Source organism: Bos indicus x Bos taurus, chromosome 3, assembly GCF_003369695.1.
Source record: "Bos indicus x Bos taurus breed Angus x Brahman F1 hybrid chromosome 3, Bos_hybrid_MaternalHap_v2.0, whole genome shotgun sequence".
Taxonomy (NCBI): Eukaryota; Metazoa; Chordata; class Mammalia; order Artiodactyla; family Bovidae; genus Bos; species Bos indicus x Bos taurus.
Genome location: NC_040078.1, coordinates 55,054,897 through 55,072,450, shown reverse-complemented (window position 1 = coordinate 55,072,450; position 17,554 = coordinate 55,054,897). Strand labels below are relative to the sequence as shown.

The following is a 17,554-nucleotide window of genomic DNA, read 5'->3' as shown; positions in this document are numbered from 1 at the left end:
AAAAAGTTTGAAGCTCTGGGCTTAAAATCCAAATGATGAATTTGTAACCACTTTATATACTGGGGAGGAGAGACAGGAAGAGATGCAGTGAATTTCACAAGTCCACAAAGTCCAGGTTAACTGCAAGCTCAAGGAAGATTAATGTATGCCTGCCAAAAGAGCTAGTGCTAATTAATGTACAAAACAGGTTAAAAGTCTGATCAAAAGTTTATTTCCACTTCTAGCTCTGCATGTTAGTTCACTTCTAGAATGTTTCTAAGGCTTACTGATACAACAGAAGGAAAGTAGGAGGTGAGTGAATAAGGTACTGGCCGGGAAAGTACAGTGGGAATAATAAACCTCAAAGCCTGAACCAAGAATGGAAAAATCAGCCATACAGAGCCGGTATAAGACAGGAGACATGAGCCTGAAATTGTTGAAAAGCTGTTTTGTGAAAACGGAATTCTAGTAATTATTAACTTCTGCAGAGGGCAGTAATATGGTGCTTGGTTTAAGTTGGCAGGAGTTCGGTTTTAGGCCCACGTGAGTTAAAACTTAGTAACGGTGGGTGCGCAGCCAGGTGTGGAAGGAGCCTGCTGCCCGGCTCACGTAGAGGTGGAGGAGACGAGCGCCGGCAAGACTGTACTAGGCGCGGGGCTCCAAAAGCACCAGATTGGACCGTTTTCCTTTTATCTAAAAACCATGGGTTCCACTAGAGTCATATGTTGTAAGTTAGCAGTCCGTTTCCTTTTTTATTGAGAATCTCGGTTACGGATCAACTGGAGTCGGTATCAGCTTCCTACACCGTTTACAAAACATCCAAATTGCAAAATCAAGCGCAAAAAGGGCAGACGAGGACCGGGGTCCCAGGGTCCCACTTTAGAAGGACAGCACTTCGGTGCCATTCCCTCTCCGTAGCGAACTCTCAAACTCCAGCGCTGACCCTTTGCAACGAGGCCCGCAGTCCACCGAAGCCGGGAGTCAAGAGGCCCAACTCCGAGCTCCCGCCCCAGTTCGGGAAGGCGAGTCCGAATCCTGAAGGAAATCCAACCCCTGCTCTTCCTCCAACCTCGCCAGTCGCGCGGCCCGGCAGCGCAGCCTAACCGGTCTCCCACCTCATCTCGCTCCCCGTGGCTCTGAGCCAAAACGGCAACCATCACCCCCTAAATACTCTTCTAGCGCCCCACTGACCTTTCTCGCGCGAACACTTCGCTTTCCGGAGCTCAAGTCCCGCGAGGGCTCGAGAGCCTGATGGGGTGGGATTCGGGCTTAGGGGCGGAGCCTGAACGGAGATTGACTGGAGTCGCGGACTGGAAGCAATTGAGTAGGGGCGGGGGTGAAGTGGGCGGCGAAAGGTCAGGGGAGAGTAAGCCCGCAGGATGGAGCTTCGCTGCGATGTGATCAGGATTGTCTGTGGGGCTTGGATTCGGACGCGATTTGCTATGCGGACAGCCGGGACTGGGGACTGGACCAGGCAGGTGGAGACGCGGAGCCAGATCTGAGCTGCTGAATAGAGGCGGTTCTGGTTAAGGGGTGGGATGGGGCGGGGGGTTGTCTAAAGCCGGGATTGGGTATGTAATTTAGGTCCACAGCTCTAATTGGATGTATGTGACCGATTGGTTTGGGGCGGGTTCTAGGGAAGGATTGATTTGGAAGAAAGGGCGAGAGGTGGGGCCGCAGAACTTAGATGAGGGGAAGGCTGTAGTTAGAATGGTATTAGAAGGTGCCAGAGAAGGCAAGGCTAAAGAGAGTGTGCAAAAGGGTTTGTACGTGTATTTATCACCTGTGGGGGTGGGGGTGGGGTGGAGGGTTGAACAAAAAAGCACAAAGGAACTTCACCTTCCTGAACAGTAAAACGAGTTCGATTAGAGAATTGAAAATGTAATGTGATATGAAACTGAAAAGGAAAGTGACACAACGGTGAAGGAGAAAAATCGGCTAAAAGAAAAAGGAACACCATGAATTACTCATCTATTGAGGGCGGTGTTTAGTGAAAGGAGAGGTTCTGGTAAGAATTGAGTTTCATAACTAGATTTTTCTTCCTTTCCTAATTTAAGAAAACGAGTGGATAGAAGGAGTGGGAAGGGCTGCTGCTGCTGCTAAGTCGCTTCAGTCGTGTCCGACTCTGTGCGACCCCAGAGACGGCAGCCCACCAGGCTCCCCCGTTCCTGGGATTCTCCAGGCAAGAACGCTGGAGTGGGTTGCCATTTCCTTCTCCAATGTATAAAAGTGAAAGTGAAGTCTCTCAGTCGTGTCCGACTCTTGGCGACCCCATGGACTGCAGCCCACCAGGCTCCTCCGTCCATGGGATTCTCCAGGCAAGAGTACTGGAGTGGCTTGCCATTGCCTTCTCCAGTGGGAAAGGCAGTAGTTTGTTATTCAACTACAGAGGAGAGAACAAAGATAATCTTTGGTTGAGGGAATCTACTCTGCAACTAGGTACCAGGAGACTCTGAAGTTGATTAGGTGGGTGGAGAAATTACTGTGTATAGTAGGGAATCTACCCCAAACTGTGAGCTACTGTGAGGCACATTGGTTTGTCAGTACTCTCCACCAAGAGGCCACAAGGAACACACCTGTAGTTAAAAGGTTGGGTTTATTACTCCTTGCATAGAGGGAGAGCTTACATCTTGGGCAACTGTGGGTTGTTTCAATAACAAACTGGTAGATGAGACCTAGAGGATTTGGGCTTATACTGAGTGATTTGCGGGGAGGGTCCAAGGAAATGGAGATTTATGCTGTTTTGGGTGCTGTCAGGAAGTGGGCATAATCATTAGATTGGGTATCATACCTCATGTAGAAGAAGGGAGGAAAATTTCAAAGCTAATTTCATAATTGATAAAAAGCAGTGTTTTTGCTAGTCAGGAGAGGAGGAGGTTTGCTGTTTTGGTAGTTGGCAGTGACCTTGTTTTATCTGAGTTTAGGCGCAATTATTGCTTGAGCTTGTCTGTTGTGTCACTTTGTCGTAATTGGAGAGTGGCTGTCTGATGTTAGTATTCTGTCAGATTGCTATATTTTACCGGGAAACATCTGGGCTAGTTCCTAACAACACTGAAACCTTAAGGGTAAGTTTCAGTTCAGTCCCTTATAACAGGTACTGGTTTTTTGTTTTTCTCAGATTTAACAAATACATGAATTGACAGCATAGATGCCGAGCCTTCTGGGGGTAATGGGGCACAGAAAGTGTCTCAGACCTTAAAGAGGAAGAAACAGACAATAATCAAATAAATACATACATTGACTTCAGATGGTGATAAGTGCTCTGAAAGAAACAATGAGGGTTGGATACTGCAGATAGTTTAAATATGATAGTCAGGAAGTCTTTTTTGAGAAGGTAACATTTAAACCAGAACTGAATGATAAAGAGGCAGCCTTGCCAAAAGTAATTCTGGAAAGGAAAAATAGCAGTTGAAAAGGCTCTGATATATGAGTAAACTTAGCAAGTGAGGAGAGAGGCCAGTATGTCTAAAACACAGTAATCCAGGGGAAAGTCCTTTCAGATTAGGATGGAAAGGAAGACAGGGACCAGATCATGCAGATGAAGACCACAGAAAGTTTTGACTTTATATTGACGTAGCCATTGGAAAACCTTAAGCAGAGGGATAAAGTAATCTTAGTCACATTTAAAATAAACACTCCAGTTCCTTTGGAGAAGAGACTTGTCGTTGGGCCCAGAGCAGAAGCAGAAAGATCTGTGGAGGTTGTTAGAGGGAGAGATGATATTTTCTGGGCTCAAGTGGTGGCAAAGGAGGGAAAGAGCGCTAAGGGTCACGATGTTTGTTCTGCTGACATCTACTTACTCCTCTATGTCAGCTCTACCCTCCACAGTCACCTGTGGCCCTAACGGTCCAGGAGCAAGCGATGAGAATGAAGACAGAACACGAAATCTGGTGCAATGGATCAGGGGACATGCAGCCTCTATTGGACTGAGGTGCAGAGTCCACTCTGAGTCCAGCTTTTATTCCTAATTGCAGACTGCAAGACTTTTTTTTTAATCTTATCTTTCCCAAGACACTACACTGACATAGTCCAGATCTCTTTGTTTTTACCCCAGGCCGTTCCCTTTTGGGCTAGTCTCGGGAACAATCAGCAAGTGGGTAGGCAGCGTTCATGCCTGATGCCGACCCAGTGTTCCAAGGTCTATGCTTTCATGATCCCAGTCATACTCCCTTTTGGGTCTGGCCTTGGGGTTTGTAACAAGGAGATTATTCTTAAGAAAAACATGAAAGATAATCATTAACATAGTTTCTTAATATATGCTGTTTTTCCAGGTGCTAATTCTGTGGAATTTCCCAAGGATGTGAAAGTACACTATTAGGAATTCCCACTACAGTCACCTCTGCCTAGTTTCTCCTGACTTGGATCTTCTCTGTTTACACTCTTCAGAGTATAAACTGCCAATCTCTTGCTGAAGTGAAGGAGAACCGGTTATTGGGGGTGAATGAACTTGCTGTGGGGATCTGGGGATCTAGTTCTTTGTTAGAAAGGACTTTAAATGACCCTCCTGTGTTTAATCCTGAATCTTTGGAGAGTTCTGGGGGGGTAAGTGTAGTTGCTTTCTTGACTTTCTTTGTGACTGCTCTGGGATTCAGGTTTTTAGTCTGCTCTAAATGTCTACCTGCCTATTTGCTTTCTAACATCTTTAGTCTTGCTGTCATGTCACTGTATTCCCCCTGTTTTGGCTCTTACAGGGTTATGGCTTAACAGAACTGCCTCATTGTTATTTCAGTGGGGTTTAAGTAGAGAGATCTCTAGTCTTTCCCATTCTATTGTTTTCCTCTATTTCTTTGCATTGATCACTTAAGGAAGGCTTTCTTCTCTCTCCTTGCTATTCTTTGGAATTCTGCATTGAGATAGATATAGCTTTCCTTTTCTCCTTTGCCTTTCACTTCTCTTCTTTTCTCAACTCATTGTAAGGCCTCCTCAGACAACCATTTTGCCTTTTTGCATTTCTTCTTCTTGGGGATAGTTCTGATCACTGCCTCCTGTACAATGTTACGAATCTCCATCCATAGTTCTTTAGGCAGTCCATCAGATCTAATCTCTTGAAAATTTTGTCACTTCCACTGTATAGTCGTAAGGGATTTGATTTAGGTCATACCTGAATGGTCTAGTGGTTTTCCCTACTTTCTTCAGTTTAAGTCTGAATTTGGAAATAAGGAGTTCATGATCTGAGCTACAGTGAGCTCCCGGTCTTGTTTTTGCTGACTATATAGAGCTTCTCCATCTTTGGCTGCAAAGGGTATAATCAATCTGATTTCGGTATTGACCATCTGGTGATGTCCATGTGTAGAATCGTCTCTTGTGTTGTTGAAAGAGGGTGTTTGCTATGACCAGTGCATTCTCTTGGCAAAATTCTGTTTGCCTTTGCCCTGCTTCATTTTGTACTCCAAGGCCAAACTTGCCTGTTACTCCAGCTATCTCTTGACTTCCTACTTTTGCATCCCAGTCTTCTATGATGAAAAGGAGATCTTTTGTGTGTGTGTTTGTGTTAGTTCTAGAAGGTCTTATACGTCTTCATAGAACCATTCAACTTCAGCTTCTTCAGCATTACTGGTCGGGGCACAGACTTGGATTACTGTGATGTTGAATGGTTTGCCTTGGAAAGGAAAAGAGATCATTCTGTTGTTTTTGAGATTGCATCCAAATACTGCATTTAGGACTCTTTTGTTGACTATGAGGGCTACTCCATTTCTTCTAAGGGATTCTTGCACACAGTAGTAGATATAATGGTCATCTGAGTTAAATTCACCCATTCCAGTCCATTTTAGTTCACTGATTCCTGAAATGTCTATGTTCACTCTTGCCATCTCCTGCTTGACCACTTCCAATTTACCTTGATTCATGGACCTAACATTCCAGGTTCCTATGCAATATTGTTCTTTATAGCATAGGACGTTACTGCCATCACCAGTCACATCCACAACTGGGTGTTGTTTTTGCTTTGACTCAGGCTCTTCATTCTTTCTGGGGCTATTTCTTCATTCTTCTCCAGTAGCATATTGGGCTATGAGGATTTCATCTTTCAATGTCTTATCTTTTTGCCTTTTCATACTGTTCATAAGATTATCAAGGCAAGAGTGCTGAAGTGGTTTGCCATTCCCTTTTCCAGGGAACCGTATTTTGTCAGAACTTTCCACCATGACCTGTCCATTTTGGGTGGCCTTACATGGCATGGCTCATAGTTTCATTGAGTTAGATAAGGCTGTGATCCAAGTGATCAGTTTGGTTTGTTTTCTATAATTGTAGTTTCCATTCTTTCTGCCCTCTGATGGGTAAGGATATGAGGCTTGTGGAAACTTGCAAAGATGGGTACAATAAAGGACAGAAATGTTATGGACCTAACAGATATTAAGATATTATCTTAATATATAATATATCTGTTATATATAATAGATATCTTAATATCTATCTTAAGATGTTAAGATAGAAGATATTAAGAAGAGATAGCAAAAATACACAGAAGAACTATGCAAAAAAGATCTTCGTGACCAGATAACCACGATTGTGTGATCACTCACCTGGAGCCAAATATTCTGGAGTGCAAAGTCAAGTGGGCCTTAGGAACCATCACTATGAACAAAGCTAGTGGAGGTGATGGAATTCCAGTTGAGCGATTTCAAATCCTAAAAGACAATGCTGTGAAAGTGTTGCAATCAATATGCCAGCAAATTTGGAAAACTTGAGCAGTGGCCACAGGACTGGAAAAGGTCAGTTTTCATTCCAAGGCCAAAGAATGCTCAAACTACCGCACAATTGCACTCATCTCACACGCTAGTAAAGTAATGCTCAAAATTCTCCAAGCCAGGCTTTAACAGTAGGTGAACCATGAGCTTCCAGATGTTCAAGCTGGCTTTAGAAAGGCAGAGGAACCAGAGATCAAATTGCCAACATCCGTTGGATCATAGAAAAAGCAAGCAAACTCCAGAAAAACATCTACTTCTGCTTCATTGATTATGCCAAAGCCTTTGACTGTGTGGATCTCAACAAACTGTGGAAAATTCTTCAAGAGATGGGAATAACAGACCACCTGACCTGCCTCCTGAGAAATCTGTATGCAGATCAAGAAGCAACAGTTAGAACCACACACAGAGCAAGGGACTGGTTCCAAATTGGGAAAGGAGTATGTCAAGGTTGTATGTCATCACCTTGCTTATTTAACTTATATGCAGAGTACATCATGTGAAATACTGGGCTGGATGAAGCACAAGCTGGAATGAAAACTGCTGGGAGAAATATCAATAACCTCGGATATGCAGATGACACCATCTTTATGGCAGAGAGTGAAGAGGAACTAAAGAGCCTCTTGATGAAAGTGAAAGAGGAGAGTGAAAAAGCTGGTTTAGAACTCAGCCTTCAAAAAACTAAGACCATGGGATCCAATCCCATCACTTCATGACAAATAGATGGGGAAACAATGGAAACAGTGAGAGACTTTATTTTTTTGGTCTCTAAAATCACTGCAGATGGTGACTGTAACTATGAAATTAAAAGACTCTTGCTCCTTAAAGGAAAGGCTATGACAAACCTAGATAGCACATTAAAGAACAGAGACTTGACTTTACAGACAAAGGTCCGTCTAGTCAAAGCTATAGTTTTTCTAGTAGTCATGTATGGATATGAGAGTTGGACCATAAAGAAGGCTGAGCACCGAAGAATTGATGCTTTTGAACTGTGGTGTTGGAGGAGACTCTTGAGAATTCCTTGGACTGCAAGGAGATCCAACCAGTCCATCCTAAAGGAAATCAGTCCTGAATATTCATTGGAAGGACTGATCCTGAAGCTTAACTCCAATACTTTGGCCACCTGATATGAAGAACTGACTCATTTGAAAAGACCCTGATGCTGGGAAAGATTGAAGGCAGGAGGAGAAGCAGCCAACAGAGGATGAGATGGATGGATGGCATCACCAACTTGATGGACATGAGTTTGAGTATGTTCCAGGAGATGGTGAAAGACAGGGAAGCCTGGCATGCTGCAGTCCATGGGGTCACAAAGAGTCAGACAGGACTGAGTGACTGAAGTGACTAAGTAGAGAGGGAGCATAAGTATGTTTGATTTGTTGTTACTGGTTTTTATGCAGGTTCATTAAGTGATTGAAAGACCAAATGCTGGGCATTCAAATATTTGTGATATGTTAAGCAGTATATGGAGAAGGCAATGGCACCCTACTCCAGTACTCTTGCCTGGAATATCCCATGGATGGAGGAGCCTGGTGGGCTACAGTCCATGGAGTTGCTAAGAGTCGGACACTACTGAGCGACTTCACTTTCACTTTTCACTTTCATGCACTGGAGAAGGAAATGGCAACCCACTCCAGTGTTCTTGCCTGGAGACTCCCAGGGACTGGGGAGCCTGGTAGGCTGCCGTCTATGGGGTCGCACAGAGTCGGACACGACTGAAGCAATGCAGCAGCAGCAGCAGCAGCAGCAAGCCGTGTATTATTCTTTGTAGTCATGTTGCCTTTTGAAAGAGCTATATAAGTTACTCCTTTGAACTAGAAAGGAGTCACATATAGCTAATGAGTGTACTTATATCTTATGCTCATTTGTTTTCTGAATAAAAAGGCAGTATCTCCCAAGGGCTTCCCTTGTGGCTCAGCTGGTAAAAAATCCACCTACAATGCAGGAGACCTGGGTTCTATCCCTATTTTGGGAAGATTCCCTGGAGAAGGGAAAGGCTACCCATTCCAGTATTCTTGTCTGGAGAATTCCATGAACTGTATAATCCATGGGGTCACAAAGAGTTGGATACGACTGAACGACATTCACTTCATGTTATTTCATCTCCTTTATGGAGATAAAGCCTTTTCCATTGCTTCCTGCTGCTGCTGCTGCTGCTAAGTCGCTTCAGTCGTGTCCGACTCTGTGCTATCCCATGGACTGCAGCCTACCAGGCTTCTCCGTCCATGGGATTCTCCAGGCAAGAACACTGGAGTGAATTGCCATTTCCTTCTCCAATGCATGAAAGTGAAAAGTGAAAAGTGAAAATGAAGTCTCTCGGTCGTGTCCAACTCTTAGCGACCCCATGGACTGCAGCCTACCAGGCTTCTCCATCCATGGGATTTTCCGGGCAACAGTACTGGAGTGGGGTGCCATTGCCTTCTCCTTCCATTGCCTCATAGAGAAGACTAAAAATATTCTGAGATACAGCAGAGAGAAGGCAATATAGCCTGCTTGGCAAGCCAAACTGTGTGGATCAGATCTCAACTGTGCAGTTTTCTAGCTGTATAACCTTGGACGAGTTACTTCATATCTCTATGCTTCAGTTTCCTTATCTGTAGGATGTAGATTATAGAATCTTTACTTATAGTGCTATTTTGAGGATTGAATGACTCCATAGACCTAAAAAAAAAAAAAAAAAAGCTTAGAACTGTCATTTCTTCCTAAGTTCTGTACAATTGTTCCTTAAGATAAAAGGAAAGAGAGTCTTTAGGATGGGGCTGCTAGTTATGCCCAAATATTTAGTGTTCTTTTCTTCTGTAGCAGTACTACTCCCAAATTTCAGCAGAGTATTTGGATGTTTGCTTAAAGACTGCATTCCCAGTCTCTGTTGTAGCTGATGAGCCATAGGATATAAGTGGAAGCTGTCTGTGCTGTTTCTAGGAAATGCCTTGAGCACCCCTATTGATCTCTAGGTTAGCGGTTTCTCTGACAGTTTGAGTGCAGAAATGTTGGCTATTTGAACCCCCAGGTGGAATCTTCAAGTTGAAGATTGTAGAAAAATGGGTGGGAGAGAAGGAGCCTGAGCTTTAATATCATGAAGCCACCATTCTAGCTCTGGGCCTCTTATATTGACGTAAGAGAGAATTCAACCTCAATTTTGTTGAACTCCTTCATATAGATTTCCTGATGTGCAGTCATAGTACTGCTGTGATGGTTTATTGACCCCTCTTGTTTGCTGACCAAAGGCACTTCACTTTACATGGACCTTCCAGATGACCATAGAGTAACAGAGGGGAGAACAAAGTGAAAGATATTAGCAATGCCTTATAATCTGGAAATGCTTCTCAAGTGGCATTTGTCCCTTGTAGGTACTAGGGGTCAGGCAGGCAGAACTAACTTCTTCCTTTACTCATAATCCTAGAGCACTACTAGGAAGGACCTTATCCAGGAGAAAATGACAACTGAGTCTAAGTTTGCAAGTGTCTAGAACCTTTCCCATCTTACATTCCTCCTGCTATAAAGAGTTATGTTCTTGAAAGTTGCTGAGAGTAAATCTTAAGCATTTTCAACATACACACACACACACACACAGACAAGAATTAACTATGTTAACTGTGTGAGGGAGATGTATGTGTTAATTATCTTGGTCTCCTTAATCATTCTACAGGGTATATGTATATGGAATCACCACGTTGTCTGCTTTAAATGTATACAACTATGTCAAAAAAGAGTTACGTTTAGTTTTCAGTCTCATGCAGCTATTTTAAATGGATTTCTTTGTGTGTGCATGTATATTATTACAGTAAATTAGTGTTTTTTTGGCCAGATTATGATAGCTGTACAAACATTAGCTTAAACATTTCAAAAATTATAGTAGAAAGATTGGCCAGCAAAACTATGTATCTATTTTTTATATTTGTTTGTCTACCTGTGTACCTTCTCAAATACACATTTGGCAGCATTTATAGCAATTTGGACTGATGCTGAAGCTGAAACTCCAATACTTTGCCCACCTCATGTGAAGAGTTGACTCATTGGAAAAGACCCTGATGTTGGGAGGGATTGGGGGCAGGAGGAGAAGGGGACGACAGAGGATGAGATGGCTGGATGGCATCACTGACTCGATGGACGTGAGTTTGAGTAAACTCCGGGAGTTGGTGATGGACAGGGAGGCCTGGTGTGCTGTGGTTCATGGGGTCGCAAAGAGTCGCACATGACTGAGCAACTGAACTGAACTGAACTGAATAGCAATTCAATTATTAACATGGTTACTGAGTATGAGAAAGTCTTCACATTTGTGGACAATTTTTAAAAAGCTAAAATGAATTGTGACTTTACAAATCAGTTGGGTAATAAAAATTCATTCAGGGTTTCCGTGGTGGTCCAGTGGTAAGAATCTGCCTGCCAATGCAGAGGACACAGGTTTGATCCCTGGTTGGGGAAGATTGTACATGCCACAGGGCATCTAAGCCTGTGTGACGCAACTGCTGAGCCTAAATGCCAAAACTACTGAAGCCTGTGCTCCTGGAGCCTGTGCTCTGCAACAACAGAAGCCACTGCAACAAGAAGACTGCACACCACAGCTAGAGAAAGCCTGTGCACAGCAATTAAGACCCAGCACAGGCAGAAATAAATATTTTTTAAAAAATTCATTCAAAACATGGGGACCATGTGTAAGGTATAACAATAAAAATTGTGCTGGTAGAGACATTATGCCCTTCAAGACATGGGTTAGGTGTGTGGCTTCTGGCTAATGGTATTAGAAAATGCTGCTACACAAGTATCACTGTGTTAGACCCTGGTAGAAATTGCTTTTCTCAGCATGGTGTTTTTCTTCCTTTCTCAGTCTGACTTTGCCTCTGGAATTCCTGGATCACACTGGAGCTTTTCAGCCTTCAGAGGCCCCTCTCTTAAGGGCTCTCGGCAGGTTCTCAGCTCCTGTCCTTTTCCCCTCAATTTGTCCTGGTGTGCAGTGTCCTTTTGGCAATGCTGCTGGTCCAAAGTCAGTACTTCATGCTTTATGCCAGGTAGTTCCCCAGAGAGATGGCAGACATAAACTGACACCTAGTTCTCTAGGTCTCTAAAGAAGGGATAATGAAGAAATCCTTTGTGGAGAGAAAGAAGGAGAAGATTCACTCCTAAATGGTACAAGGATACAAATGGCTATCAAAGCCTGGAAACATTCCATATGATGCTAAATAATCAAATGGTAAACTTTCAGGGAAAAACATCAGAAATGCAGTTGGGATGATAAATGCTGTGTATAAAATATTCATTCATGTGTTTAAAAATTCTTATTGTATGGGAGGGTTTACTATGTATTTGACAGCCTTCTAGATCCTGATGATTCCATAATAAACAAAATAGAGAAAGTTTCTGCCCATCTGGAGCTTATATTTTACTGAGGGAGTTAGGCAATAAATATGTACAAAATTAAGAGGTTTCAGGAGTGATAAAATATGAAGAAGAAAATTTAAAATACTGGCCACTAGATGGGGCTCGTTGCCTTTTTCATTTCTTTCACCAATTGCCTCAAAAAGATAGAGAAGCTGAGTGCATGACACACTGTGTTATGTTTTGGGGCCCTGTGATAGACCCTTTGTTTCCAAAGTTTGTTTCTCTTTCTATTTCTCCCTCCCAATTTTGATTTTTTCCTACTAGTTGATTGATAAGGGGAAACCTAGTTAAGACATAGTATGGCATCATCTGAGATATCTTGGTGTAGGTGGTTAGATCAACTCATTCCAAATCATAGAAATGCCCTCCCCTCAATTTCCTGGGTATTTAATTTCCTGTATTTATTTGTTTAATACCTGTGTTCATCATTAGACTGTTAGCTCCTTAAGAGAGAAACTTCAACTGTGTTTTGCAGTCCTTGGCAGTGTACCTGGTAGGTCCTTAACAAATATTTTGAATGGATGAATCCCTTTAGTCTGAGCAATTCCTGTTTTCCACGTAGTCTCATCTAACTTTTCTTCTTGTTGTTCAGTCACTCAATTGTTTCTGACTCTTTGTGACCATATGGACTGCAGCATGCTAGTCTTCCCTGTCCCTCACCATCTCCTGGAACTTGCTCAAACTCATGTCCATTGAGTAGGTGATGCCATTGAACCATCTTGTACTCTGTAATCCCCTTCTCCTCCTGCCTTCAATCTTTCCCAGTATCAGGATCTTTTCCAGTGAGTTAGTTCTTCACATCAGGTGGACAAAGTATTGGAGTTTCAGCCTCAGCATCAGTTCTTCCAATGAATAGTTGAGATTGATTTCCTTTAGGATTGACTGGTTTGACGTCCTTGAAGTCCAAGGGACTCTCAAGAGTCTTCTCCAGCATCACATTTCAAAAGCATCAATTCTTTGTTGCTTGGCTTTAGAGTCCACCTCTCACATCCATACATGACTACTGGAAAAACCATAGCTTTGACTGTACAGACCTTTCTCGGCAATGTGATGTCTCTGCTTTTTAATATGTTGTCTAGGTTTGTCATAGCTTTTCTTCCAAGGAGCAAGCATCTTTTAATTTCATAGCTGCAGTCACCATGTGCAGTGATTTTGGAGCCCAAGAAAATAAAGTTAGGCCATAAATCTAACTTTCTAGAGGGATTGGTTTGGAGTTAGGTTGGAAAAAATCTCCATAATAAAAACTGGGCGAGTTTGCCTATCTTGTGTTCTGTGACTGGCTCTCTGTCAAGGATCTCCCAGTGGGATGGGAAGAGTGAGATATGTGTGTTTGTATATGGCAGGCAAATGATTTGGCATTTTGAGTTCTAACCCAAATTTTTTCCTCTTTTAATTTGGATAAAATCCCAACACAACAATGGACATATTTTTAGTTCTCCTTGGAACTTAGTCAGTGTTAGGCACATGCTTTTGTCAGGGCTGACTCTAGAAAAGGGTCTTAAACCTTCTACTTTGCAGTGAGTGGAAGGGTTATTGTAAAAACTCCTAGGGAGATGGAATCTATCCTGTAATCTCTTGGTATTTAATTGGTTTTCAACTTAGAGAACATGTACAGGTTTTGTTAGATTTATACCTTAAGTATTTCATTTTTTGGTAACTATTATAAATGGCATTAATTTTTCAGTTTTGGTCTCCTGTGTTCATAGCTTGTATATAGAAATACAGTTGAAGATAGATTTTTGTGTGTTGATCTTGTATGTTACAACCTTGTAAAACTCACTTATTAGTTCTAAGAGGTCAGTTTCCTGAGACTCTCTATATGGATGATCTTGGTGAGAATAAGGACATTTGATTTTATTCTTTCTGATCTAAATGCCTTTTCTTGCCATATTATGCTAAGACTTTCAGTGTAACATTGAACCAGAGTGGTGAGACAGACACTGACACCCTTGCTTTATCCTTTAGTAGGGGCCAAGTACTCAGTTTTTTCATCATTAAACTGATGTTAGCAATATGTTTTTTGTAGATGCCGCCGATCAGCTTGAAGAAGTTGATTTTTACTCCAAGGTTGCTGGGAGTTTTATCATGAAAGGTGTTTTGTCAAGGTTTTTCTGCATCTATTTATATAATTAAGTGGTTTTCTTTCTTCATACTGTTATATGGTGAGTTACATTAATTTATTTTTGAACCACTCTTGCATTCACATTATAAACCCCACTTGATTGAATTTCCTTATGTTTATATATTGCTGGATTTGACTTGTTAATATTTTGTTGAGGATTTTTACATATATTTTAATGAGGTTAATGGTCAGTAGTTGTTTTGGTTTTTTTTTTTTGAGCTGTTTTTGTCTGATCATGGTACCAGAATAATGCTTTTTGTAAAATAAATTAGGAAATCTTTCCTCTTCCATTTTAAATTGGTGTTATTTTTTTCTTTAAATTCTTGATAAAATTCACTATTCTTAAGGGACCATCTGGACCTATAGAATTGTTTCCCAGAAGTTTTCAAATGTTTATTGAGGTATAAAGTTCAAGTTTATTGAGGTATAATGGGCCTATAGAGAGCTGCATACATTTAATGTGTAAATCTTGATGAGTTTGTGCATATGCAAATACTGATGATACCATCACTACAATCAAGACAGTTGACATTTCCAACACCTCTCATAAACTCCTTCCCATCTCTTCTTCTGAGATCATGAATCCGACACCACACACCGTAAGCTTGAGACACCATAAGACTCTTAAGAGTCCCTTGGACAGCAAGGAGATCCAACCAGTCCATCCTAAAGGAAATCAGTTGAATATTCCTTGGAAGGACTGATGTTGAAGCTGAAACTCCAATACTTTGGCCACCTGATGTGAAGAGCTGACCCATTGGAAAAGACCCTGATGCTGGGAAAGATTGAAGGCAGGAGGGAAGGGGACGAGAGAGGATGAGATGTTTGGATGGCATCACCTACTCAGTGGACATGAGTTTGAGCAAGCCTCAGGAGTTGGTGATGAACAGGGAAGCCTGGTGTGCTGCAGTCCATGGGGTTGTAAACAGTTGGACTCGACTGAGCGATTGATCTGAACTGAACTGAATTGAACCTCTTTTTCAGAGATCATGAATCCGACACAGTTCACTGAAAGCTATTGGTTTCAACTTTATATACACTCCTATTTCACAGAGCATTGTTTTCCAGCCAGTGCCTGTAAGCTGGCTTCCCTTTTCCCTGGAGCAGAGCTCTGATGGACTGTTGTGTTAGACACCACCCACTTCTGTCCTCTCCCTCTTTCCTGGGGGAGAAACTGCAGGGTTGTACACCTCCTAATTCCACAGAGCTGTGCAGCCCACCATAACCTCCTGCTTCTTTTCTCTAGGTTATTGTTGGTGCTCATCTGCGTGCTAAGTCGCTTCAGTTGTGTCCAACTCTTTGCAACCCCATGGACCGTAGACCACCAGTTTCCTCTGTCCATGGGATTGCAGAGTCAGACACGATTGAACTGCCTTAGCATGCAGATGAGCACAAACTGAGAAGTCTCTCTGAAATAGGTAAGAGGAGCATTTTTCCTTTAATAACATCAGCCTCCCCACTAAGCCAGAACAGCTCAGAACCTAGAAAAATCCACCCAGCCAATCAACTGGAGTGGGTTGCCATGCCCTTCCCCAGGGGATCTTCCCAACCCAAGGATCAAACCCTTATCACTCCTGCATTGGCAGGTGGATTCTTTACCATTAGCACAACCTGGGAGTTTCCTACACTCATCTGAGCTGTTGCAAATTCTTAACTTGATTCTGGAGCATATTATTCTTGATTGGAGGTCTCAGAAAGGTATTTTGGCCCTAATAGCATTTTTAAAATGTTCCCAGCAAGGGTTAGGTTCTCCTATTTCACTATGTTACTGATATCACATCAGAGTTTTTAAATTTTTACTATAAAAATAAACTTCTTTAGAAGCTATAGGATTATTCAGGTCAACTACTTCAATTTAGGTGGGTTTTGGTAGTTGGCGCTTTTTGAGAAATTTGTCTGTTTCACTAAGTTGTTCCTCCTTGGAAGAGAAGCTATGACCAATGTAGACAGCATATTAAAAAGCAGAGACATTACTTTACCAACAAAGGTCCATCTAGTCAAGGCTATGGTTTTTCCAGTGGTCATGTATGGATGTGAGAGTTGGACTCTAAAGAAAGCTGAGCACCGAAGAATTGATGCTTTTGAACTGTGGTGTTGGAGAAGACTCTTGAGAGTCCCTTAGGCTGCAAGGAGATCAACCTGTCAATCCTAAAGAAATCAGTCCTGAATATTCATTGGAAGGACTGATGTTGAAGCTGAAACTCCAATACGTTGGCCACCTGATGCAAAGAACTGACTCACTGGAAAAGACCCTGATGCTTGGAAAGATTGAAGGCGGGAGGAGAAGGGGACAACAGAGGATGAGATGGTTGGATGGCATCACCAACACGATGGACATGAGTTTGAGTAGGCTCTGGGAGTTGGTGATGGACAGGTAAGCCAGGTGTGCTGCGGTCCATGGGGTTGCAGAGTCGGACATGACAGTGACCGAAATGAACTGAACTGAACTGAACTAAGTTGTTGAAATTATGCATTTATTGTGGTAATGTTTTTTTTAATTTATCTCTTTATGTATCAAATATTCAAAATATTTCTTAAATCTTTATATTTGTGTGTTTTAGTAAATACATTTTCATTGGCCTAATAGATTATTGACTCTGGACAAAGTAGGGCAGGGATTTCTGCTGTTAATATTTTGCCAGGATCCCTTTATGGTGTGTTCCCTTCCTCTAGATCAGTGGAACTTATATTTCCTATATAAACTCATAGAAGGAAAAGTAATAATGTGTCACTTAGAGAAAATATACTTCTCTAGGCTAAAAAGAATTTTGACACAGAAACCCCATAAGGGTCAGCAAATATGGGCTCTAACATATGGTATCTTTGGCAGATTGAAAGTGTATCACCTTGAATTGTGGCTTTGTCATTATACTTCTCAATGACCCATATCAGATCTACTATATCACAAAGTCAGGGGAAGGGTAGGGGCCTGAGAATCCTTGTATTTAATACATTTATTTTAATGCCTAGCTAGATTAAGGACCACTGGTGAAAGTAACATGCCTCCTTGGGAAGACAGCTGGATTTTGTTCCTGGAGATATTATAGAAAAAGTGTTAAACCAGAGGTTAGATGATTTGGAATCTGTTAAAGAAACTCTTGCTACCATTCTAGAGAAGAAGTTACCTAATTTAGTTTAGCTTTAGTTTTCTGATTTTTAAATAATTAGTAAAGAAACCACTATTTGATCTTGAAGGAACAGTTATTCTTTTCTATCATGAAGTCTCTTCAACTAATAAAAATGTATTTGACTTACTCCATTGTTGCAGCTCAACTTGGAAAGTACAAAGAATTATCTACATAAATACTGCTTCTAATATGCTTTGAGTCTCATGTGGTTTCCTATAAAGTTGCAATTTGAGTAAGGAAGTACTGCTTATCAGAACTTGCCC

The 17,554-nt window shown here is 41.9% G+C and overlaps 1 protein-coding gene and 1 long non-coding RNA gene across 9 annotated transcripts in view; one reads left to right on the top strand and one right to left on the bottom strand.

The window, feature by feature from the left end:
• The window catches only part of KYAT3 (kynurenine aminotransferase 3), a 60,638-nt gene extending 59,164 nt beyond the window's left edge, over window positions 1-1,474 (bottom strand). For 2 of the 3 annotated variants that reach the window (XM_027536629.1, XM_027536634.1), the window contains exon 1: window positions 1,171-1,440. The gene's annotated coding sequence lies outside the window, so the exon portion shown is untranslated. Of the gene's footprint in view, window positions 1-1,170 lie in introns of all 3 variants that reach the window. The other variant, XM_027536630.1, reaches the window with a different exon arrangement.
• Window positions 1-17,554, top strand: part of LOC113889651 — a 33,216-nt gene that overhangs the window by 841 nt on the left and 14,821 nt on the right. For 5 of the 6 annotated variants that reach the window (XR_003510309.1, XR_003510307.1, XR_003510306.1 and 2 more), the window contains one exon: window positions 14,068-14,203. This is a non-coding gene — a long non-coding RNA (uncharacterized LOC113889651). Of the gene's footprint in view, window positions 1-1,552; window positions 1,988-14,067; window positions 14,204-17,554 lie in introns of those variants that run through there. The other variant, XR_003510305.1, reaches the window with a different exon arrangement.